General features: G+C 38.4%; 1 protein-coding gene across 3 annotated transcripts in view; it reads right to left on the reverse strand.

Moving 5' to 3' along the window:
- UBE3A (ubiquitin protein ligase E3A) overlaps positions 1-12,711 on the reverse strand; it is a 109,377-nt gene extending 96,666 nt beyond the window's left edge. For 2 of the 3 annotated variants that reach the window (XM_016424834.2, XM_016424833.2), the window contains exon 1: positions 12,570-12,710. The gene's annotated coding sequence lies outside the window, so the exon portion shown is untranslated. Of the gene's footprint in view, positions 1-12,569 lie in introns of all 3 variants that reach the window. The other variant, XM_056807198.1, reaches the window with a different exon arrangement.
- Positions 12,712-26,648: the final 13,937 nt, after the last annotated feature.

Here is a 26,648-nt window from a genome sequence, read left to right on the forward strand (position 1 = left end):
CAATTAATCAACTAACATCTATTGTGTGTCAGGCACTGTGGTAGGCTCTGGGGACATGAAAATAAAAATGAAAATCTCTGTCTTCAAGGAGCTTACATTATATTGGAAGAAATATGTACAAATATTTGAAAAAAAGGGGGGACAACAGAAGTTTAATATTCATTACAACTTTGGAAAAATTCAATCACATAAAAAAATAAGAATACTGATGTGAGCAATGGCTAAGTAAGTTTTGGTACAGAGGAAAAGTTTTAGAGCTGGAAGGAACCTTCGAGGTTGTTTAATCCAAGTCCTTCATTTTTTAGAGATGAGAAGATATGAGGCCTCAGGACACTGAGTGACTTGCCCTTGGTCATCCAGGCAGTAATAGCAGAGCTAGTCCTCTAATTCCAAATTCAGAGCTCTCTCTACCGTACACTATGCGACTCCTAGATTGGAATATTACTATGAAGTTTAAAAAGGGGGGAAAATGATATAATTAATTAAAAGGACAAAAGAAACTTGCAAGAACTGAAAAAAGAAAAACCACAACTGGGAAGGATAACAAAACGATAAAAAATAAATGTCATGAATTCATAAAGATCAAGTTTGGTCTCAAAGAAGAGATTTAAGAATGTATTTCTTTTTGCAGAGATGAAAGAATATAGGTGTGGGAATACTGCACCTAACCTCAGATTTATTTTGATGTGTTTGGTTTTTAGAACTGGTTTTTCTTCTTTTTAATTCATAGTTATAAGACATGGGTCTGTGGAAGGATACAAAGGGAGGGATAAATTTTAAAAATGTAGTATAAAAATATTTCAATAAAAATGTATTTTATAATATAATTAACAGAATCATAGTTTTAGGGCTGGAAAGGCTGCAAATGCAATCTAGTCCAACCTGCTCATTTTACAGATGGGAAAACTGAGACTCAAAGAGGTTAAGCCACTTACATGCAAGAGCAAAATAGAGGTCATAATGCTTTTGGGGATAGAGGGCTAATTATGAAGTTAGGAAAACTCAGGTCCAAGACCTGCCTCTGACACATAGGAATTATTTCATAAATAAGCCACAACCTATGGAGTGCCCCAAGTAACTTTGAGACATGTTACACTTAAGGTCTGCATACACAGAAGTAGTTTCCCCACTAGGAATTCCACTTACACTAATTAAAAACAAAACTGAATTAAACAATTTTTTAAAAAAATTTTTGAACCCAAAACAACAAATTCTTAGTTTCAGGATACAAAGAAAAGCTTACTAGTAATACTCAAAATTTAAAGACTACCCTACCTGTATTTCAACAATAAGTAGGCCTTTCAATGACCGATTTCTTGTTCTGACATTCTCTATTTTCTTATACATCTGGATGATAGTCCTATAAAAGGTAGCACCAAGAGGATGCTGATCTTAGGAAAACACTAATATAAATGAAAACGACTTGAAAGATTTCAGAATTCTAATCAATGCAGTTTATGTTGGTATAAAGAAATATCTCTTCAAAAGTTAGCCATATAAAGAAAACTCAGGTATGGGATTAAGTCTAATTACTTTAAATTCTTTTTTTTTTAATAGATTTGGCTTTATTTCAGTTTCCTTATTCCCTGATGATAAAAGAAAAGGTGCCACTTGTGACTTCTATACATTAGAGTCACCTGTTGATCTGGCAGCAAAAACAAGCTCATGATCCTTTCCTCTCTGTGATATAACCAAGGGCTCTGTTCAAAGCCTTTTTTTTTTCTCTGAACCTTTTCTCCCACTATCTTTCTTTCTCCCATCTCCTCTCATTTTCCCACTCTACTTTATTCCCTCAGTATCCTCTTTCCTTTCTCTCCCTCCCCAGCCCCAATCAGTTCCCATAGGTTAAGCTGTAAATTATAAGATGACCCAATTCAGACTCATCATCCCAACTCTTCAATCCATCACTGTCCAATGTCAAATTAATGGACAAATTTTAAAGATTCTAACTACATCCACTCTTACATAGGCTTCCCTCTTTTATACTCACAAGTTTAACATCCTAATTCATTCATACCTTCATAATTTCTAATCTGGGACTACTTCTAATTGGTTTCACTGCCTCCAGGCTCTCCTTTCTCTAAAACATTTTTCATAAAGCTTTGAAACTGATATACCTAAAGCATTAATGTAACTATGGCACTATACTATTTAAGAATTTTCAGTACTTCCTACTGCCTTTAGAATAAAATGCAAACTTTAATTTGGAATTTAAAGTCCTTCATAATCTGACTCCAAACAACCTTTCTGGGTTTATTATGCCTTCTTCTCACATACTCTACATTCAAGTTAAACCAGTTTACTTACTATTCCCTGTATTAAGACATTCCATGAAATAACTCTGGCCTAGCTCTGCTGGTCTTTGAACAAGATTCCATCTATAAACTGAGTATTTTCACTGGCTGTACCCCATGTACCTGGAATTTGCTTCCTCCTCAACTTTTGGCTTCCCTCAAATCTTAGCTAAAATTCCACTTTGAGCAAGAAATCTTTCCCAATTCTTCATATCCTTAATGAGAGGTGTCTTCCTTCTGTGATTATCTCCAATTTCTTTACACCTTTTTTTTGTAATAGCTGTTTGCACTCTCTCTTCATCCCCACTCTCTATTAGATTGTGTTTTGCCTTTCCTTGTGTCCTCAATGCTTAAGCATGGTGGTTGACACATACCAGACACTTAATAAATGCTTGTTGTTGATTTGATTTATACAAACTATTCCTAGTAATGGAATACTATACACCTCTTTCAATCTCTACTTCTTGAAATCACTAGTTCAAGTGACATTTCCTACAAACCTTTGTGCATGTTGTTACACTCTCTTCAAAATTTGTGAACCTGTAGCAGAGTACTTGGTACACAGCAGGCACCTAATAAATGGTAGTTGCACTAAATACTCCAAATTCCATCATGAATATGAAACAGTGTGATACAGCAGAAATAGCACCAGATTTGGAGGTAGGCCACTTCATTGTTCAAAACCTGACTTTACTACTTGCTATTTGTGTGACCTTGAGCAAATATTACCTGTCTGGGCTTAAGTTTCCACATCTGCAAAAGAAAGGGGAGTGGTTCTATCATCTTTAAGATCCTTTCCAGATTTAAGTCTGATCCTATAGTCTGTGAACCTATGTATGCTGAATAAGTATGAACACATGAAGTGTACAACTAGAAAGGTCAAAGAATAACTGTCATAGATGAATGAAGTATTGCTGTTGAATCACTTAAGTCGTTTTCCTATTCTTTGTGACTCCATCTGGGTTTTTCTTAGCAAAGATACTTGCCATTTCCTTCTCCAGTTCTCTTTAGAGATGAAGAAACTGAGGCAAACATAGTTAAGAGACCTTTTCCAGGGTCACACAGCTATTAAGTGTCTAAGACCAGATTGGAACTCAGGAAGATGTCTTAGCATTCTTATCAACCTAGCTGCACAGCAGAAAAATGAATAGGAATATCTAAAAAGCAAACCAGTCAGTTAAGTGGATAAGAAAAAAAGAGGAATTAGTCTAAATATTTAAGAACACGCCCCCATAATATGCTAAATCTAAATGTGTGGTTATGAAGTGTTCCACCCACATAGGTTTTTAAAATGAGAGAGGCTATGGACATACTAACTAAACAATCTTGGGGTTACTTTGTAGAGCTAAACAAAATAATAACAAAAGTCATCTGGCAGTACAAAAGGTCAAAAACTTGAAAGAAAACAATTTAAAAAGAATGATGATGGGGCTATAGCAGCATTGGATCTTGAATTATGCTAATAAAAAACTATTTAAAAACTACTTGTTACTGCTTTAAAACATGTTTAAATCTGATCAACAGCAGTGGATTGAGAGCCAGGCCTAGAAGCTTCCTAGCCCTTACCATTCTTCTGTCTTGTAACCAATACACAGTATTGATTCTAAGATGGAAGGTAAGGGTTTTAAAAACAAAAAACAAAAAAACCTTTATCAACAGAGATTGGGAGAGCAAGACACAGAGGCCCTGGAACATAGTGGCCTTGCTGTTGGATAAATCCAAGGACACCACTGGATACTCACTTTTCAGTTCCTTGCTTTAGCACACATACAAAATAATGCAGGGTTAAGGATTCTCTATTGTATTCAACAAAAGCTAATCGGGCAACTGGAAAGCAATTTATAAAACTAAAAAAGAAAAAAGGCTCATCATTAAAAAAAAGAGGAAAATGGAAGTACCTTGCACAGGCCTAATAAGGAAGAAAATATAACTAAAGACATAGAAAATAGTCCTAAAAAATAAAATGGGCAATTTAAAATATAGAAAATTGAAAAGGTCTTACATGAATAAAGTCATTGCAGCTAGAATTGGAAGGGAAGGTGTTTACTGGGGAAAAAATAAAGCAACTAACTCTGATAAAGGTCATATATAAAGAAAAGCCATTCCCTAAAATGGATTAAGTGGCCAAAGAAGATAAACAGCTTTCAAGAGAAAAAACTGCAAGCTCTTAACAATCACATGAGAATGCTCTGGGTCACACACTAAGAAAATGCAAATTAAAACACCAATGAGGTTTCACCTCAATCTCACTGACAAAAATTATAAAAGATTAAAAGTGAAATGTTAAAGGAGATATGGGAAGACAGATGCACTAATGAACTCTAAGTGATGCATCTGTGAATTAGTCAGTCACCTAGTATTTATTATATATATATCATATATAACATATAAGCCAGGCACTAGCTAAGCAATAAGGTTATAAAGGCAAAAAATAAACAGTCTCTGCTCTCAAGGAACTAGCTCACTCTAATGGAGATAACCTGCAAACAACTATGTACAAACAATATATATAAAGGTTAAATCAGAGATAATCAGAAGAAAAGAACCAGAATTAAGGAGGACAAGGAAAAGGCTTCTTATAGAAGGTGGGATATTAGGTGAGACTTGATGGAAATCAAGAAAGCTAGGAGATGAGGAGGGAGAATATTTTAGGCATGGTAGAGAGCCAGTGAAAAATACCCCCAACTTGGGAGATGAGAGTATCTTTTGTGAAGAATTGCAATGAAGGCAATGTCACTGAACTGCAGAGGTGCCAGGTTATGAAGGGCTAAATATTCTGAGAAACTATTATACTTAAAAATTCAGAAGTAGCATAGTACAGTAGAGAACCAGTCTAGGAGTCAAGAAAATATGGATTCAAACAAGGGTTACCTCTAACAACAAACTGGCTTATATGACCCTGGACCAGTCACAATTTCTAAAATATTAACCAGCATTGGTAAAGGGAGTTTTTTCATCTGGGAGCAGCTACCTGTATATATGAAATAATGGTTCTGGCACCTATTCCAAACTTTGATTCTAAGCAAGAAAGAGGAAAAGAAAATATTCTTATGTATAAAACAGCAATTTTTTGCAAGAGCAAAAAACTAGAAAGTAGATACTCAATCAATTGGGGTATAGCTAGGGAAGTAGAACCATGAGAATATATAAAATAATCATATTAATGTAAAGAAAATGTTATTGAAAGATCCAAAAATCTAATAAGTACAGTGACAAATTATATCTTCAGAATATATAAGGTAGGTAAAGCATTCTTTCTTTCTGACTGCAAAGAAGTATAATTTTTCCTTTTTTTGTGGTTTATTTACTGCAAAAATGGAAAGGGAAAAGGACTCCCAAGTTGTGTGAGGGAGAAACATTGAGGAATATCAGCCCTTTCTTTTGTTTTTAAAGAATATTAGGAATGTATTTTAAAAGAAAAAAATTTAGGGCATATGACCCTTTCCTAGTAAGGTTACCACATGAGAATTTTCCAATTCTATCAAGAAAGCATTAGACTATGCTGCTAACAGAACTGTTAAACTGGTAACAATGCTCCCAATTCCTCCAGATTCTACCTCTGAAGAACCACAGGCACTCAGTCCTTTCTCTCTAATCCTATTCCTCTAAAATTTTGTGCACTGCCCCATAGTACTCTAGATTATACTAGTTTCCTAATAAGTCTCCTCTCCACCACCATTTCTCATTCCAATCTATTCTTCAGACTGTGGTCAAGCTTATCTTCCTCATCCACAGAAATAATCAAGTGCTAAAAAATCATAGGATCATAGATTGAAAGCTAAAAGGGTACTTGAAAATCATCTAGTCATCATTTTAAAAATAGCTAACATTTTTGTAGTGCTTTTTAAAAAAATGTAATGCTTGGGGGCAGCTGGGTAGCTCAGCTCAGTGGATTGAGAGCCAGGCCTAGAGATAGGAGGTCCTGGGTTCAAATCCGACCTCAGACACTTCCTAGCTGTGTGACCCTGGGCAAGTCACTTAACCCCCATTGCCTAGCTTTACCACTCTTCTGCCTTAGAACCAATACCTAGTATTGATTCTAAGATGGAAGGTAAGGGGTTTTAAAAAAATGTAATACTTTACAGTATGAAAAGTACTTTACATATAATTTAATCTTTGTAATAACCTTCCATTTTACAGATGGTAAAATTGGGATTCAGAAAGATTGACAAGGACATATAGGTAACTTTTACCTTCAATATTTACATATTGCCTATTATATGAAGTTAAGTCTTCCGACTAACTTCTTTAATACTTAAGATCCTCCCCAAAAAGCCGTCACCCTACCTTTCCAACCTAATCTCATATTAATACTCAGTGTTCTAGTCTACAAATTTTAATACTCAATCCCTAGAATACACATTGTACATTTTCTTCTCAAGCTTTTCCTTATGCTTCTCCCTGTACCTTCCCTTAAATTCATATCCAATTTAAATACCAGTTCCTCCACTAAGTTGTCCTTGACCATCCCAGCAAAGGACTATTTCTCTTAGATATCACAAAGGATTTTGTTTTAAACTTATATGGTGATTTGTGCAGATATCATTTTTCTAAGTATGTAGTGAGCCCCATGAAGGTAGACATTATACTGGGGGGGGGGGGGGGGGAGGCATTCAAAACCTTTATTCTGTGCCCTAGCTCACACAGGTCTAAAAGCCCCAAATTAGAATCTCCATCTCTTAAGCCTCTTCTTCCACAGGATCTTGTGACTATGACTAGAGTTAAATTAAAAATTGAATTTTTTTAAACAGTAGCAAGTATATTGGGTAGATAATCTGAATATAAGCTCTTCAAAGGCAGGGGTTGTCTTCTTTTTGCTTGTATTTTTATTTGAAGTATTAATGTCCGTGAGCCTGGTCGAATAAGCAATTCATAAATATTCTTTCTGTGATCACAGATTTAGTTAGAAGAGACCCTCAGAGGCCATCAAGTCCTAACAACCTCATTTTACAAATGAGGAAACTGAGGCACAAGATGCCATAGACCATCATCACCAGCTAGTCAGAATTTGAACCTAGGTTTTCCTGACTCCAAACACAGTAGCCTATCCTAAGCTACCCCAAATATTGTTTCATATTGAAAATTCTGAGAAATACTGCTTCAAATGAAACTAATTGTGATCTCAGTAAGTAGGTAGAGTGGATTTGGTGAGAAGAGAACAGCTTCTAACAGGAATAACAGATTTCACTAAAAACTTTTATTTCTAGTTCTCATTCACTAAAAATACAGCGCCAAGTAAGACAGGCTATTGTTTCTCCCACTAGTCTTCTAGGTCCTTGTAGACAGAGATTGGTCTTATACTTTGTATTCCCTTTAGTATCTATCACTATGCCTCCTAGATAACAACAGGCAGGAAATAAATTTACTGATTGAAAATTATGTACACTCAATTTTCTCAAGTACAGGAAAAAAAAGGAGGATTCAATGAACAGCATGTACAGTACAAAGGACTAGCTAACTTGGAATCAAGAAGGCCTGTGTTCAAGTCCTGCCTAAATTTAACACTAGTGTGACCTTAAATAGTCACTGTCCCAGGCAATTGTGTAAGCAGGTAAATTATAAAGCTGGCTTTTCCCATGGGAATTTATTGCTTGTGATCTGAATTTAAAGGAGTTTTTCACATACAAAGTTCACCACACTGACCTATCTTCCCTCCCAGAGATTAAAACAAAGTAGAAGGAAGAAAAAAATGTAAATTGCAGCAGAGTCAATAATAAAGAGCTCCAAGTAGAAAGTTTGGAAATTTTGCATGATTTTCAAGAAGTCTCAAACACTTCTCTACTCTATCTATAAGTCTATAAAGTGAAATGGATAAAATATTCACTTACAGGTTTGTTCAGAGCTTTACAAATATTATCTCATTTAATTCTCACAATACCACCAGGTGTTAAGTGATTATCTGAGTTCAAATCCTGCCATATGCCTAGTTAGCTGTGTGATGTTGGGCAAGTCATTTAATCTAGCTAGTTTCAACAGTAAAATAGGGATAATAATAACATTTACTTCCTGTAAATGTTGAGAGGATCAAATGTGATATTTGTAAAAACTTGGTGCTACATCAATGCTTACCCCCCAACCTCAGCCACTACACACCAATTCATCTATGCCACTTTAACTGTCTCCTTAAAACATGTTAAGGCATTTGAAAATAGCCATAAATCTGCACTGTTGAGAACATATGGTTTTATGAGTTTATCCAAGTACTTTAAACATGAAAATCATTTTTAGCTATTTTTTAAACTTGGAAAATAGCTCATTTACCCTAGAAACTAAATAACTAATGTCAATGATTCTGAGCACAAGTTTAGAAAGTGCTAGAGAACACCTCCAACAACTTTTTAAAAGAAAAAAAGAAAACATCTGGAAATAATGTTTCAGGCTAAAATATTAGAAATGACCAGCAGTTTTGGACACTTACACTACCTACAATAAAAGTAAAAGCAAAAATATTCTCCACTTACACTACCTACAATAAAAGTAAAAGCAAAAATATTCTCCACGTTTTCAAGAGAAAAAAACTGGGCATGTCCTCAAAGTCAAGATAACAGAATTGCCATATGACCACAAAAAAAAAAAAAAGGTCACAAGAAATTTAACAGAATACCTGCAGATTCCTCTTCTAAAGTTCTGTTCCCAGGAAGCAAAGGTGACCCTAGGTTCCTGAAAACTATAAGGATGCAGTTAGGGGTGGGTGTGTTACTTAGGGCAAGTCATAAATTTCTAGCAGACCCTAACACAATGGAAAGGCATTGAATATGGCCCTAATTAAGGACTCTAAGAACCATTCATCTTAGTTAAGTCTGGAAAGTCTTATCAACAAAAGTTTTGTTCCCAGTCCACCAAGGGATGAATTTGGCCACAGCAACTCAAGTAACAGTCACAGAGAAGTCTCAATAACTATCAGGAGAGGTAGTAACCAATACCAATGAAATCACAGTACTTTTTAAGTAGTTACATAGTACCTTACCCAGATACTTTAAAAGATCTTAGATTTTATCAGAATACTTAAACAGGTAGATCTCAACTTTTACATATTTCATGAGATGGTATAGCTAAAAAATTCATCACCTATTGGCCCACATTCTGTGAATGAGCATCTCTACACTGAATCAAACAGGTCCTCCAGTAACAGGGCTAGTTTGCCACACCTCAGGGAATGGAGAACCTAAAGTGTTCCAACATAATGTAACACAATAATTAGGAATAAAAGTAGGGACTTGCATTTTTTTAAATATTCTTAAACTTCTTTTCTTATTTTATCTTACAATTTGTTATTTTCTTGGGATATAATTTCCAGAATAGGGCATATTAAAATATAATAATGAGGACAAGTAATGCCCAGAATAATAATTCACATTTATATAGTACCTTAAAGTTTATGAGGTGTGGTACTTATTGAAATAAAGTGAGGAAGGGGAAAAATTTGAGGAAGAGAGCTTGAGCAAGGAGCTAATCAAGCAATGAAAGAAGTTCCTGATGAATCTGAAAATGTTTAAGTGGGATAAAGATGAGTCTGTACCAGATCTTTAAGGAAAAGTTTATATAGCATATGATCACTGGGAAAATACAGAATTTTCAAGTAATTAACTAACTGGTTAAAGATGTACAAAATTCTGTGTAGATATTATTCAAGAGTTACCACAACAAGCATATTAACTAATTAGTGTATTTTATAACCAGGAACAAATTGCATGTGTGAACAACTAAAATTATAAGGAATTACTTTGCTAAAACCAATTAGAAATTGAAGCATGATCATCAATGTATCTTATATTCAACTGAAAGATGTAGAGATGATGATTTAACTGCTATAAAGTTGAAATGCATACCTTGCCAAGGGTTTATTCAACTTCCAACAAGAAGCCTCAAATAAAGTGAATCTGAATTGAAGCAGTAAAGCAGTACTACCTGGTTTCTATTAATACTAGATCAACAGGGGCCAATCAAAAATTTGTTCTTAAACACTAAGGATTCTTAGATACAGGGAAATCTTTGTGCTGTTTCAAGCTTTAATAACTTTTAAAAAGCTTTAAATAGTTTTTGTTTTAAATACCATAAAATTACACAAAGACTTTTAGGACAGTCTGTAGTCTTGCATAGCACAACTATATGATTACTCTTCAGGTTGTAATCCTCTTTCACCTTTAAAATTTCCTTCTATAATATCTGGGTTTCCACTATAGACCTATTCTGATGCCTCCTCCTGGCATGAAAATGGACCTGCATCTTTGAAAACTATGCTAGTACAGCATCAGGTCTAGAAGGCCAAATTGAATAAAAGCCTTCCAATATTTAACTCTTCTAGACACTGATGAACTCTATGTCTGGTGTATGAGGACCTCTTTGGAGAAACTTATCACTATACTAATGAAATGATTTAACAACATGAGATAAGAAATAGAACTCTAAAAAAGCTTGAGTTACGTGTAGTCTAAGGAGAATATTGCCACTGAAGAAATCACAACTAGTTTAAATATTGATAAATAATTGTAATTTGTTACTCATTTCAATTGCCTTGTATAATTTTCAATTGTTTCATGCTTATGTTTGTCTCCCTAAAATAATTTAAGAATCATGAAGAAAGAACATCTCTTTTAACTCCATAAATTCTCCTCCAATGCTTATCACACTTTGTTGAATGCAACTGCCTATGCAGGGTTGGCAGGGTTTGATATGTTCTCAAATCCATGATTATTTTCTTTGCCTATGAAATTCTTTTATGTCTATTAAGAAAACACCTCACTTTTTGTATCTGTCAAACCTGATATTTAAAACTCTTGGAGTAGCCCTTTGGCACTAAGGTTGTTCTGTTTAGCATCTACAATCAATAATAATGACAATACAATATTATCATGAAAAAAATTTACATAAGTTTATATTTTTAAAACTCTTTAAGTTGTAAGTTGCTGCCCCCTTGAAGAAGGTATTTTAAAAAAAATGATTAAGGTTTTATGATGTCTAGCTGCTTCCCAGTTACTGCCTTTAAGTGGTTTCATTAATATCTGTTATCACCAAAGCTATCACTGATATGCTTGCCTGACCCTCTGTGGTTAAAGGAACATTTCCCATCCCAAACACAACTTTAGACTTCCCTGGAATAAGGGCCTAAGTGTTATATTTTAAATTCTTGCTTGGTGGCCATCTAATAAAAAATGATCCTGATTAAGTTCTGCACCTTTTCTATTTTTGTCCTCTCACAGAATGTCATAAAAAGAAAATAAAATGAGACCATGAATCATCTTTCTAGAATTCTAAGCTTTTAAAAAAAATACACACCTCCTGCCTTGTCAATAAAATAAATCTGGAGGAAATAAAGTGTTATTTGTCTGCTTTTCACCTAAACATATTTCACTTACAGATGAGAAGCTTCATACATATGAACGAAGCACTAAGGCATAGGCCAAGGGCCTGGCGCTGGCGCTGGTTAGTGTGCGTGTGCGTATGTGTGTGTGTGTGTATGTTTTCTTCCCTCTTTCATTCACTCCGTTGGGGGAGGGGACGGAGCAGAACTATTTCCAGGTGTGGGGGAGAGGAAGCCATGGGGGGGGGAGGGGGAGAAGAGAGGGAGAAGAAAGGGAGAAGGGGAGAGTTCTCTCATTCACTTAGTTAGTTGGAAGAGGGGAAGGGAGTAGAACTATTTGCAGGTATGTGTGCATTTTCTTTCGTGTGTTAGTATGTGTGTTATTCTTCCCTTTCTCATTCACTCAACTGGAAGAGAGGGAGAGCAAAACTATTTCCAGGTCTGAATTTCACACACTTCTCCCGCTGGCAAATGCCATGAACTTCAGTGCAACTTCAAAGGGGGTCCTGGGAGCCTAGAAACACTTTATCTAAAGGCAAGGGTTTGAGCCCGACCCCGTCAAATCTTAACAGCTACCCTACTCACTCCACATACGCCCCACCCCCACCCCACCCCCAAGAAAGAAACTAGAGCTCTACTAGCAGATAAACCCTAAAAGCACAGCGGGGAAAGAAGGAAGGAAGCAAGAACCTGACAGTTTGGAAGGAAGAGGACTAGCTCCTCCTAGGGCCCAGCAACTGATCAGTCCCCAGCCCCGCGAACCCAAGCTGGGGTGTGCGCCCGGTCCTGATCAGGAGCTGTTAAAACCCTCCAGGCGGAGGCAGCGGCGGGGCCACCTACTAAACTGACAGTTAGGGCTCCCGGCCTGCCTGGGGAACACAGCCCCAGCTAGGGAGGACGGGGCCCTCGGCCCAGCGCCCCGCCCGCCCGCCCAGAGAGTCCAGGGAAGAGGCCCGGGTCCCGCCAACACCGACCTGTGGTGGTGCCCGTGGCTGGGCCGCAGCCCTCGCAGCAGCAGCAGCAGCAGCAGCGGTAGTGGTGGTAGCAGCAGCAGCAGCAGCAGCAGCAGGCGCCGCCGCCGCCCCGCTTCTCCTCCTCCTCCTCCTCCCGCCGCCGCCGCCTCCTCTTTCCCCTTCGCTGCCGCCACCGCCGGGGCTCATGCGGGACCCGCGCTTCCTTCTCCGGGACCCAGGAGAGGGAAAGGAGCCCGCGGGGCCGCCGGGAACCCCTCGCTCTTCTCCAGCCGCAGCCGCAGCCGCCGCTCCCCCCACCCCGGGGGGCTCAGGGGCCCGCTCGGCCGGTGCTGGGCAGCGGACAGACGGGCGGCTCCGCGCGGGGCCCGGAGCAGGAGGAGGAGGAAGCACCGCCGCCGCCCGAGGGGGGCTCTGGGCCGGGGCGCGGGGCGCACGGCAGAGCCGGCCTTGGGGGGGAGGTGGAGGAAGCGGCAGCGGCTGCAGAAGAGGCGACGGCGGAGGAGGGGACGAGCGGTTGGAGAGGAGAGGAGAGGAAAGCAGTGTTTTTCGGGGGAAGGGGAAGTCGGGGCGGGCAAAGGGCCCTGTCGTCTCCTATAGTCACCCCGAACCCAGCGCCACCATCTTGGGAGAAACACGGATATCACGACCGCGGCGCAAGCTGGGAGGACTGGCTGGGCGGGCGGAGTATCCCGGCAGTCAACGCGTGCGCCACCCGGGCCAGGCTGGGCGCTGGGGCTCAGGCCTGAGAAAGCTGAGGGGTGGGGACAGCGTGGGGGAAGCCCAAAGTAGAGGGAGGAGGCGGGGCGGCGGCGGCTGCTGGGGGCCAGAGCACCGGGCTGGAAAGAAGGAGGGGAGTCGCGGAGGGGGCGGGGACGGACCATAGAGTCTCCGGGTTCCTCCCCTTTTCTCTCCTTTGCACGGCCCGGAGCCCTCCGGCTTGCCGTCGTCACCGCCGGGTGCCGAGGCGGCTGGGAAGAGGTGCCCACCTCTGGGCGTCCCGGAGCCCCTCCGCGCCCCGCGGCCATTTTGGAGTCGGGCAAAGAGAGGGCCCCGGCGGAAACGGGAGCCGCTGGCCGGCGCACTTGGGTCTGGGGAGCCCTGGGCTAAGTTAGCCCTGGAAGGTGTCCCCAGAACCGTAAAGGGAATCAGCCCACACTTCTTCAAACAGAATTCTTAACCTCGGGTAGATTTTAGGGGTTCTTGAACTTGGATGGAGGGAAAAATTACATCATGATTTTCACTGACCTCTAAATTGTTAACATTTTCTTCAATTCTGAATATAGGCAGCATGTCTTTAATCTCTAGCTATAATCTCATCTTCTACAGGAAGCTTTTCCTAATCCCCATAATTCTAATGCCTTTCTTCTATTGATAATTTCAGGTTTATCCTGTGAATAGCTTGTTTATATACAGGTGTTAGCCCATTTTAGAGTGTGAACTCTCTGAGAGCAGTGATTATCTGTTACTTTTCTTGCTTCCGTACTGCTTTCCCTCTGCCTTCCCTCAAGGACCACAGTCTGATAGTGGGAGTCCACATGCAAGTAATTGGGTACAAATGAGATATATATACAGGAGAAGATAATACATACATATATAGTACCATAGTAGGCACTTACTATTTATTATTGGAAGGGATCCCTAGGCTTCACCAGACAGCCAGTAGGGTCCATGACCCACAAAAAAAAGGCTAAAAATACCTACCTTAAAAGCTTTTGAAGTCTTTTTTTTTCCAGACCCTAAGGCCCAAGCAACAACCTTGTTCCCCCAATCTAGAGTAGGCTTTTCCTGATGAGCTAAGTATCTTCATGAATCCTTTGCAAAGAAGAGGTTCACAATGTCTTTTCCATTCCTCCTAGCTGACTTTAAGACAAAACTAAAATCTTTTCTACAAGAAACCTTGTCCCTCTTAAAGCTAGTACCTTTCCTCTGACCTAACCCCGTTTGCAGTTTTCTTGGCAGAGATACTAGAGTGGTTTGCCATTTCCTTCTCCAGTCAATTTTACCATTGAGGAAAGTGAGACAAAACAGGGTAAAGTGACTTGCTCAGGATCACACAGTAAGTATCTGAGGCTGGATTTCAACTCAGATCTTCCTTACTCCAGGCCTGGGGTCTTACCCACATCACTACTTAGCTGCCTCCCACTGTGCATAGTAAGCACTTTATAAATGCTTTTATTGAATTGTTGACTTGTAGGATTTGTTTAACCTTGATGAAGGTGACTTGGAAGAGATAGCAATAGGTTATCTGCTTCTTTCACTGTAGCAATTTAGGACTTGGGCTTTCCAGAAGTAAAAGATAAAAGCACTGACTCTTGGAACTCCCCAGAATCTGAATTCACAGTTCTTCATGAGAAAATCAGTACAGAAGTAAATGAGACTCCTTGTTAAAGAAGTTCAGCTGAGAACATAGACTTAAAGCTGGAAGAGGGCCTTAGAGGTTACCGAATCCAATTCCCTTATGATGAGGAGCTGAGGTTCAGAGTTATTTTGCCCAAGGTGACCCCAGAAGAACTTTAAAAGAGAACTTGATCAGAATGATAATGGAATTCTTTTTTTAAAAAGGTAAGAGTTATTGAAGCCATCCCAATCACAAGCAAAATGATAAAAATTCAGTGCATTTGGCACTGTGATGTAAGTTTCTGAATTTAAAATCCCATGGAATCCTATTTAAGACCATAGTTATTCATTGAATATAAACTCAAGTATCTTTTCCCCCTACCCCTCTGGAGAGAACTCTGGACTATTGCAATAGTCTAATTGGTCTCCCTGCTTCAAGTTTCCACATAGCCAATAAAGTGATTTTCCTATAGGTCTGAGCATGCCAACCTCAAGAACTCAATAAATTCCATTGTATCCCAAAGAGGTAAAAAAAAATGTTTGTACAAAAATATTTATAGCTGTGCTTTTTGTGGTGGCAAAAAATTGGAAAATGAGGGGGGGTGTCCCTTGATTGGGGAATGGCTGAACAAATTGTGGTATGTGATGGTGATGGAATATTAATGTGCTATAAGGAATAATGAACTGCTTGATTTCTATATGAACTGGAAAGACCTCTATGAACTGATGCAAAGTGAAATGAGCAGAACCAGGAGAACTCTGTACACAGAAAGTGAAAAACATTGTGGAATGATAAAATATAATAGATTCTGCTACTAATAGCAGTGCATTGATCAAGAACAATCCTATGGAACTTATAAAAAGAATGCTATCCTCATCTAGAGAAAGAACTATGGGAGTAAAAATGCAAAAGAAAAACATATAACATCACTAAGTTATATGGGTATGTGATTTGCAGTTACAGTTTTTAAAAGATTATTACAAATATCAATAGGATGGAAATAGGTTTTGAATAATAAGATACATATAAATCAGTGGAATTGCTTGTCAGTTCTGGGAGGGAAGAGGGGAAGGAGAGAACATGAATCTTGTAAACATGGAAAAATATTCTTTAAAAAAAAATGTAAAAAACCTCAATAAATTCCAGTGGTTCCCTATTGCCTATTGGAGTAAATATGAACTACTTTGTCTGGACCTAAAGCCCTTCACAACTTGAATCTTGGATATTTTTCCCTACTACACATTTTGCTATTTAGCCACACTGGACCATTTGTTTCTTTTTCTTCTGTCTCCTTGCCTGAAATGTTCTCCTTCTTTAACTCTGCATCTTGGAATCTGGTTCTCTTTAAAATTCAGCTCAACAGCTATCTACTGTCATAGAGGAAAGTGATGGAATCTGAATGCAGACCTAAGCATACCATTCACTTGTTTTCCTTCATGAATTTTTTTTTTAGTATAAGCAGTATATGTCTTCTTTCATATGGCAAACATGGAAGTATATATTGCATGATAGCACATATACAACCTATATCATGTTATATGTCATTTTGAGGAGAGAGGGAGGGAAAGAACATGGATTACAAAATGTCAGAAAATAATTGCTAAAATTGTCTACATGTAATCTAGAAAAAATATAAAATTAAAAAAAAAAACTTGGCTCAATCACCTTTACATGAAGCCTTTCCTAATCCTCAGCTTCTAATATCCTTTCTCTGAAAACTATCTTGGATAGTTTTGGATCCATTTTGTATATAATCTGTATATTCTCTCATATATATATATATATATATATCAATTAGAATTTAATCTCTTTCTGTACAGGTAATACACCTTTTGTTCTTTTTTTCAAATCTCCAACTCTTGTCACAGTTCCTAGAACATAGCAGACACTATTCTTATTTGATTTATCTAAATCAGAACAAGGATTATTTTCATGTTTACTATTTGTTAAATAGCAAAATGGTTCCCAACATTATGTTTTGGTCACTTAAGCATAATGAGCCTTCATTTCTCTCTCTGGAAAGTAAGGGATGTGTAGTGCATAGAGTGTTGGAGTAGGAATTAGGAAAGCCAAGGTTCAAATCTAAACTCAGATACTTAATAGCAGTGTGACCTTTATCACTCTAGGCCTCAGTTTCCTCATTTTTAAATGAGACAATTGGATTTGGCAACATCCTTCTAACTCTAAGTCTGTGAGCCTACGTGTACTGATTTGTAAATGATTTTAATATTTAAAAGATTCCCAATTTCATGAATGATATATATAGATACACCTACCAACAAAAGTAGCTCCCAGATAGCCTCTTCTTGAGCTATTGTTAGATAGTTATAATATATACATCTATATGTGCAAATACATGTGTGTACACATACTACACATACATATATTTATATATTACATATAATATATTAGTGGTTGTCATGATATATATATATATACACATATATGTTTATATATGTATATACAAATGGGCAAATATCCTGGTGCCCAACTTTCTGGAGATAAGCTTTCCAGTACTATTTAGTTTAGCTGCTCTCTGACAAGAAATTTTTACCAGGTCCAAATCTTTATAGTTTCATAGTACTTGGCAGGGCTTGGATTCCATAGTCAAAGCCTTCAGTTGTTGTTGAGTTGTTCTATTGTGTCTGACTCTTCATGGACTATAGCACTCCAATACTATGGAGGTTTCTTGGCAGAATTACTGGAGTGATTTGCCATTTCCCTCTCTAGTGGATTAAGGCAAACAGAAGTTAAGAGATTTGACCTTTTAAGTCTTTCTTTTCTTGAAAGTTGTTTCTGTCTCCTTGTTGACTCTTTTACTCCTGTATTCATTTTGTGGAATTTTTAAAAATATTGATTGGAGGGGATTCCTATGGTGACCTTGAGCTGTTCTGCCTTACTCCACCATCTTGGTTCTCCCTCTCTCCGCCAACTCCAATTTGATTAGGAAAGGATAAGTGACTTGTCCAAAGTCAGACAGCTGGTAATAGATTGAGCTACAACTTCTCTGTGTTCTTTCCTCCTTGCTATAGCTTAAGTCTTCCGATTCTTACAGTTGTTGTTATGATATAACTGACAAGTGATCATGCTACTTCTAATCATAGTGATTGGGAACCTGCCATTTCCAAATGGTTTTAGCTCCAATTGTTAGGAAAATTTTCCGGTTTTTATAATGCCAGGATACCTCATACTTTGCCATTTGGGGAGTGAAGTAGACCACACAAATTCAAGACAGATTTAGAGAGAAGAAAAAGTTTCCTAACAATTTGTGCTTTCCAAATTGTTCAATTTCCCAAGTGGAAATACATTATCTTCTTTTTTTTTATTCATTATTACTTAACTTTTTATTCTTCTGAGACAGATTCTCTGCCCTTTCATCCCTTAGTGAATCTTTCACATGGTCTCTCCTTAAACTCACCATTTTTTCTCTTAACATATGTCCTTGTCTCCTACTTTATTGAGAAAATGGAGATTTTAATCTGTAATAAGGTTCCTCTTCCTTTATTCCTTATCTCAAAACCCACATCTTCACCCATCATCTCCTTTATTCCTGTCTAAGAAAAAATTGGCCTTTGTCTTTGTCCAAGTTAACCTTTTTATTTATTTCCATCAGTCCTATTTTCTGTTTCCTCCAGCACCTTTCCTCATCAATCACTCTCTATCTCAGCCTTACCTTAAATCACTGTAGAGTGGCTCTTTCCAAGTAGCCTACAAATATTCTCAGGACTACTTCACCCTTAAAGAACCTTCATTTGACTGAATAATCCTTTCAAACCATTATTCTCTATCTCTCCAGTCCTAAATCCCTTGATTTCACTGCCAAACTCCTACACTCACGGACTCTACTTCCTAGCCACTATTCTCAATCTCAGTCTTTTGGCCGTTGTTTTCATTTACCTACATCTACTCTACCCAATATTAACTACAATCTCTTAACTGCTAAATCTGGTGTCTGAATTTTCTCAGTCCTATAATCCTTGATTTTTGCATAGCTTTCAGTACTGGTGACTGTTATCTTCCTTTTGGATACTCTTTCTTCAGCTTCTGTAACATAGCTCTCTCCTTCTCCTTCTCCTACTTTTCTCAACATATTTTCCCAGCTTCTCTTTCTGGATCATCATCCATTCCCTACTCCCTTTGCATGAGTGTTCTCCAAGGCACTCTCTCTATAATTCTCATAGAGATTTCTCCAGTTCATGTAGATTCAAATATCTCTATGCAAATGACATATATACATATACAAATTGTAAAATTTAAATTAATATTCAATAACTCCAAGTATTATATTTTATAAGATTTGTTAGTAATAACTTGAAGTAGAAGAAATAAAAGGACAAAGTACAAAACTTAAGTATGACCATGTGAGTAAACTTCTCTTGCCTGGCACTCACCTAACCACCACAGCCATGTTCCCAGGAGCAGAGAGCAAGGGTGGAGCTACACAAAACTTATATCTTTCCTACATTAGTTATGTAATGTAGATATACAACTTGGATGCTGAGAGAGAGTCTCTGGGGAGCAAATTCTAATTACACAATACCCCTTGTGATTCCATTGGGAAACGAGCATGTACAAATCTTCCAGATTTACATGTCTAGTTTCTCCAATGAATCAATACACATAACCAACATATCTCTAAAGATTTTTAAATAGAGGTACATACAATATTGCACTTTCCAAGGGAAAATTACAATAAGAGGGAAATAGAAGAGAAAAAGAACAAAACCAGTGATTGCTAGGCACACTGACAAAAAGTCAATTAGGGGCAGTCCTGTTTGGCATAAGAGTGTACATTCAAAATAAATGCATTCAACCCCCCACAGTTCAATTCACTACATCCAAAAGTTCATTCTGGATCTTTTTTGTGTGGTTTCTGCAGGCTTCTTTATGGTGCCTTCTCCAAATAGTTCACTTTCTTGATTTGGGGAGGTAGCAAGTTTCTTATCCTAAAATTACTCTCAAACAAGAAAAATTTTTATAAACCTAGAATTTTATGTCAATAATACAATCCCCCTGAGGAGGATGTTCACCAACACATGGATCACCCCAGGATACATAGATGAGTTTTGAGGTATATGAATCAATTGTCAACAGAAAACCAAAACCTTAAAAAAAAACAAAAAAGAAAAAAGGAACTTCTGGATGAAATGTAAAATATCAAAGTCTCATGTGTAAAAATTCTAAGTAAGGAAGAAAAAGCCCATAATGGGTCCTTGAACCACGGCCCAATTAAAGTGACTTATGTCTCCCAAGCCTGTCGTGGAAATTTTAACAATGTAGCAATTACCCATTGGCAGCCAGGTCTGTAGAAAATTGCCATACCATAAAAGAAAGAAGAAAAGGACTAGATTTTTAAGCAGAAGGGGAATATCATTCCCTATTCTGATTCTACCTTTGCTCTCAGTGTAGGGGAACCAAAATGGCAGCCAAACTGAAGTACTTGATAGAAATCTGGATCTGGCACAAGGAATCTTGTGTCTGGCATTGTCAAATAGCTGCTTCCTCAAACCCCAAAATAAGTTCAGGTCCCCTGTTTTGGTGCAGAATATCATCAATCTCACCGTGATTGGTTGGTCTCTTTGACCTTGTGCTCCTTGACACTGTGCAGGTTAACTTTGTGCTTCTTGGCACTATTCACTGGCTCTTTTGTGATCCCTTTTTCTATAATCAGACAAAATCATTAATCAAAGTGCCATAATGTTTTACAATCAACAGCAGGTTTCCATAGTCTAAAGCTTTTAGATATGCATTGACATTAGGGCTAATGAATATTTTAAACTTATCCTAGTGCAAAATCAAAAAAACCATTAATACTGGTAACATGTGCTTCAAATACAAAAAATTCGAGAAAAAAGAAAGCTCACTCTATTGCACATACAAGGAAAAGCAATAACAAAATTTAAAAAATAATAAAAATATATAGTTCACATTCCATTAAAAGGTGTCAGCTAAGTAGAGGTGCAATACAAAGGTTTCTCACTCAAAAGTGAGATCTGCCAGGGACATCTATGGAGTTGCAAGAAAAAGACTGGAACACTATCAAAGCACATAAGATTTAAAGCTCTCCTTGAGAGAAACAACCTATACTCCCCAATCCTTCCCAGAATGTGAACAGGGGAGTTACCCTGTTCTCAAGAGTTCTTAGAACTGTTTATGCAGCCTTGAACTGAGATTTCTATGTTTTGGCATACTCAGCAGGAATAGCATGTCACAAACACCTGGGAAGAGGAACTCTATTCCCATGAGGTCATGGAAGGTTCACTGCAGAGATCCATTTCCTTTTTAACTTGGCCATGATCCACAGTGTGAGTGCACGTGATTTTCACCAAGTAACAGCTTTTAAAAACAGTAGTACTGCAGCTAATGCAAATTCGAAGAAGTACCAAAATCCCCAAAATCATAAGAGCACATTTAATGACAATAACAAACAAACTCGTTATCATTAGGATTCACATGATTTTCCCATAACCATTTGCTGCATAACATTTTTTTAAAAAACCTGTTGAAGCTCATGGATATTTGTTACAAGTTCTCCAGATCTAGCCATTCTTTCAATCTTGGTGAAGATATTTCTAACAAAGTCTATTATTGCCATCATTCCAAAATGTGGCAAGAGAAACAAGGGGGGGGGGGGGGGGGGAATCACCTCTGTACTGTTGATGAAAACCTTTTGGGTATAAAATGTCACTAAGAATATAGATCATTCTGGTGGAATGGTAGAGTAAGTTGAAGAGTTACAAATATAAAATCCATCCAGGAGCCACTGGGCTCCATGGGAAAATTCTCCCTCCGAGAGCCATGCAGGGGTTACCAAGTCCCCTGGGAAATCCTCCCCACCTCCCAAATGAGATTATAATCCATCATTGGGTAACCAAGCCCCTTGGGAAACCTCTCTCCTCTGGTATGAGACTATAACACCCAGAAAAGGCATGTATTTATATGACCTATCCATTGCAAGATGAAGATGAGGAACACAATAGTGAAAATCACTTCTGATGTCTCATCCATTACATTTTTATAAATGCAGAGGTGGGGAATACAATAGTGCTCTAGAACTTGACTTCAACTACTAAATGGATCCTTACCTCTTGTTACAAACAACTCAAAGGTAGGCAAATGATCAGTCAGAGGTAGTGGTGCTACTAGATATCTAAAAATCACTTCTGAAGACCCCTTAACATCAATTTAGATTTTTAGCTCATTTAATTCCCAAAAGCTTGTATACAGGTTGTAACAAAGTTGATGGAGTCCATCCATCATCATCTATGTGACAATTAACAAAGGCAAAAAGGAACAAAAAGGCTGTTTAGGCAACGACATGTGACCTCAATGGATCTGGTGACAAACTCAGCGTCCATTAACCTATGTTTTGCCACAGAAAAGGGTTTGTCCAAGTTGTTTATGGACTTTTATAATTGTATTTTCTCAAGTACAGTCATAGGGGAAGGGTACAAATTAAGATAATGTAATAGAACAGATAGCTAACGGCCAAAACATAGTAGCTGAAAATGACATAGTGTAACAGAATATTATATCAGATTAATATATGAGCTTAAAACAAAGTTAATTCTTAAAACAAAAAAATCAACAAATACAATATATGCGACAGGATGTGAGCAATAAATGAGTCCTTTTCTCCAATTCTGATAGCTGCATTATAGAGACTTCTTCACTATTTGGAGGGGAACAAACTGAATCAGTTAACATCAATAAGTCAATAGAGTCTGAAAAGGCTTAAAATTCACCTTCAAACTCATTAAGGTTCCTTCCCTTGTGAGTATCATCATCCATCTAGATTCCTTTGGTCACACTTCTGGGATTTCCCATACAGGGGCAGATTTCCACACTGAGCATAGTGTTGACGAACCCCATATTGGATGTGTTGCAGAGACTAGATAGGATCTCCCTTCTGCATCTTGAGATTACTCAAGATATAGTTCAGTTATTTTTTCTTGGGGAGAAATTGATAAATTTCAAAGTATTCAGTCAATACAAGTACTCCCAGGAACAGTAGTAAGAAAATCACCCTGAGACTTCCGGTTAAGATGGCGGCTTAGAGAAAGCTAAAGCTCAGATCTCCTGAAAACCCTTCCCGACCGATCTCAAACGATAAGCTCCTAAGGCGCTGAAATTCAAAACGATCAACAGCACAGACCCTGGGAACCCTCCTCCTGGACCTGGACCCAGTTCAAAAGGTACGGCTCCCCTCAAAAGCCAGAACCCGAGATCACTCGGACCTCAGGGGTAGGAGCGCAGAGTCCAAGGCTCCCGGAAGCCGCAGCCCGGCCGGGCTCAGAGAGCAGAACCCTCAGGGCCTTCTACAGTCCCGGTGAAAGTTACTGCCTGGGGCTTCCGCTGCAGAGAGCTGGTCGAAACAACAGCAACCCTCAGGGCGGGCAAGACAGCCTCACGGGCTGGATCCTGCTATCCAAGTCGCAGTGAAAGTCCTTGCCCTAGAGCTTGGGAAAGCTGCAGCCCATCCCCCCCGCAGGCCGACGAAACAGCCTCACGGCCAGCGATTCTGAAGGCAACTTCCGGAAAGCGAGCCGGGGGGAGAGTGTGGCCTTGTGGTCCGACCCTTCCATTCCAGTTCCAGTGAGGCATATTCAGTTTAACCCAGGGAAAGCTCATAGAACTATCTGCCCACGACTAAAGCCTCTGAACACCAGAAAGAGACAAGAAAAACTAATCCTCCACATTCAGAAATGGCAAACTCCACAGAACCACAGAAGCCCCAAAATACCAAGAAAAATAAGAAGAAAGGGGCGACTTTGGACACATTCTATGGAGCCAAAATACAAAATACAGAGCAGACAGAAGATAATATAAAAGAAAATGCTCCAAAACCTTCCAAAGGAAATGGAAACTCTCCACAAACCTATGAAGAATTTGAATCAGAAATGACCAAAAAGATGGAAGCCTTCTGGGAGGAAAAGTTGGAAATAATGCAAAAGAAATTCACACATCTACAAAACCAGTTTGACCAAACTGTAAAAGAAAACCAGGCTTTAAAGGCCAGAATCAGGCAGCTGGAAGACAACGATCGTGTAAAAGAGCAAGAATCAATAAAGCAAAGCCAAAATACCAAGAAATTAGAAGAGAACATAAAATATCTCACCGACAAGGTGATAGATCTGGAAAATTGGGGGAGAAGGGATAATTTAAGAATAATTGGACTCCCAGATAAGCCAGAAATAAACACCAAACTGGACATGGTGATACAAGATATAATCAAAGAAAATTGCCCAGAGATTCTAGAACAAGGGGGCAATACAGCCACTGACAGAGCTCACAGAACACCTTCTACACTAAACCCCCAAAAGACAACTCCCAGGAATGTAATTGCCAAATTCCAAAGCTATCAAACAAAAGAAAAAATCCTACAGGAAGCCAGAAAAAGACAATTTAGATATAAAGGAATGCCAATCAGGGTCACCCAAGACCTTGCAAGTTCTACTCTGAATGATCGTAAGGCATGGAACATGATCTTCAGAAAGGCAAGAGAGCTGGGTCTCCAACCAAGAATCAGCTACCCAGCAAAACTGACTATATACTTCCAAGGGAAAGTATGGGCATTCAACAAAATAGAAGACTTCCAACTTTTTGCAAAGAAAAGACCAGAGCTCTGTGGAAAGTTTGATACCGAAAATCAAAGAGCAAGGAATACCTGAAAAGGTAAATATTAAGGAAAGGGGAAAATGTTATCTTCTTCTTTTACTCAAACTCTCTTCTATAAGGACTACATTTATATCAACCTATGTATACTAACATGTGGGGAAAATGTAATGTATAAATAGGGGGTAAAGAAAGACCAAATAGAATAATCATTCTCACACAAAGATTCACATGGGAAGGGGAGGGGAAGAAAACTCCTATAAGAAGGAGAGGAAGAGAGGGGGGGGGGTTACGTAAACCTCAATCTCAGGGAAATCAGCTCTGAGAGGGAAAAACATCCAGATCCATTGGGATCTTGAATTCTATCTTACCCAACAAGGGTAAGGAGAAGGGAAAACCAAGGGGGGGAGGGGGAGAGGGAGAACAAAAAGGGAGGGAAAGAGAGGGGGGAGGGGGAGGGAACAAAAAGGGAGGGACTAAAAAGGGAAACATCAAGGGAGGGGACAAGGGGCACTGATTCAAAGTAAATCACTGGACTAAAAGGTAGAGCCGAAGAAGAAAAGGTTAGAATTAGGGAAGGCAATCAAAATGCCAGGGAGTCCACAAATGACAATCATAACTTTGAACGTGAATGGGATGAACTCACCCATAAAACGTAGACGAATAGCAGAATGGATTAGAATCCAAAACCCTACCATATGTTGTCTTCAAGAAACACACATGAGGCGGGTTGACACCCACAAGGTCAGAATTAAAGGATGGAGTAAGACCTTCTGGGCTTCAACTGATAGAAAGAAGGCAGGAGTGGTAATCATGATATCTGATAAAGCCAATGCAAAAATAGACCTGATCAAAAGGGATAGGGAAGGTAATTATATTTTGTTAAAAGGGACTATAGACAATGAGGAAATATCATTAATCAATATGTATGCACCAAATAATATAGCACCCAAATTTCTAATGGAGAAACTAGGAGAATTGAAGGAAGAAATAGACAATAAAACCATACTAGTGGGAGACTTAAACCAACCATTATCAAATTTAGATAAATCAAATCAAAAAATAAATAAGAAAGAGGTAAAAGAAGTGAATGAAATCTTAGAAAAATTAGAATTAATAGACATATGGAGAAAAACAAATAGGGATAAAAAGGAATACACCTTCTTCTCAGCACCACATGGCACATTCACAAAAATTGACCATACATTAGGTCACAGAAACATAGCACACAAATGCAGAAAAGCAGAAATAATGAATGCAGCCTTCTCAGATCACAAGGCAATAAAAATAATGATTAGTAATGGTACATGGAAAACCAAATCTAAAACCAATTGGAAATTAAACAATATGATACTCCAAAACCGTTTAGTTAAAGAAGAAATCATAGAAACAATTAATAATTTCATCGAGGAAAATGACAATGGCGAAACATCCTTTCAAACCTTTTGGGATGCAGCCAAAGCGGTAATCAGAGGTAAATTCATATCCCTGAATGCCTATATTAACAAACAAGGGAGAGCAGAGATCAATCAATTGGAAATGCAAATGAAAAAACTGGAAAGCGATCAAATTAAAAACCCCCAGCAGAAAACCAAATTAGAAATCCTAAAAATTAAGGGAGAAATTAATAAAATCGAAAGTGATAGAACTATTGATTTAATAAATGAGACAAGAAGCTGGTACTTTGAAAAAACAAACAAAATAGACAAGGTACTGGTCAATCTAGTTAAAAAAAGGAAGCAAATTCACAGCATTAAAGATGAAAAGGGGGACAGCACCTCCAATGAGGAGGAAATTAAGGCAATCATTAGAAATTACTTTGCCCAATTATATGGCAATAAATACACCAATTTAGGAGAAATGGATGAATATATACAAAAATACAAACTGCCTAGACTAACAGAAGAGGAAATAGAATTCCTAAATAATCCCATATCAGAAATTGAAATCCAACAAGCCATCAAAGAACTTCCTAAGAAAAAGTCCCCAGGGCCTGATGGATTCACCTGTGAATTCTATCAAACATTCAGAGAACAGTTAATCCCAATACTATACAAACTATTTGACATAATAAGCAAAGAGGGAGTTCTACCAAACTCCTTTTACGACACAAACATGGTACTGAT

Source organism: Monodelphis domestica, chromosome 8 (genome assembly GCF_027887165.1).
Source record: "Monodelphis domestica isolate mMonDom1 chromosome 8, mMonDom1.pri, whole genome shotgun sequence".
Lineage (NCBI taxonomy): Eukaryota > Metazoa > Chordata > Mammalia > Didelphimorphia > Didelphidae > Monodelphis > Monodelphis domestica.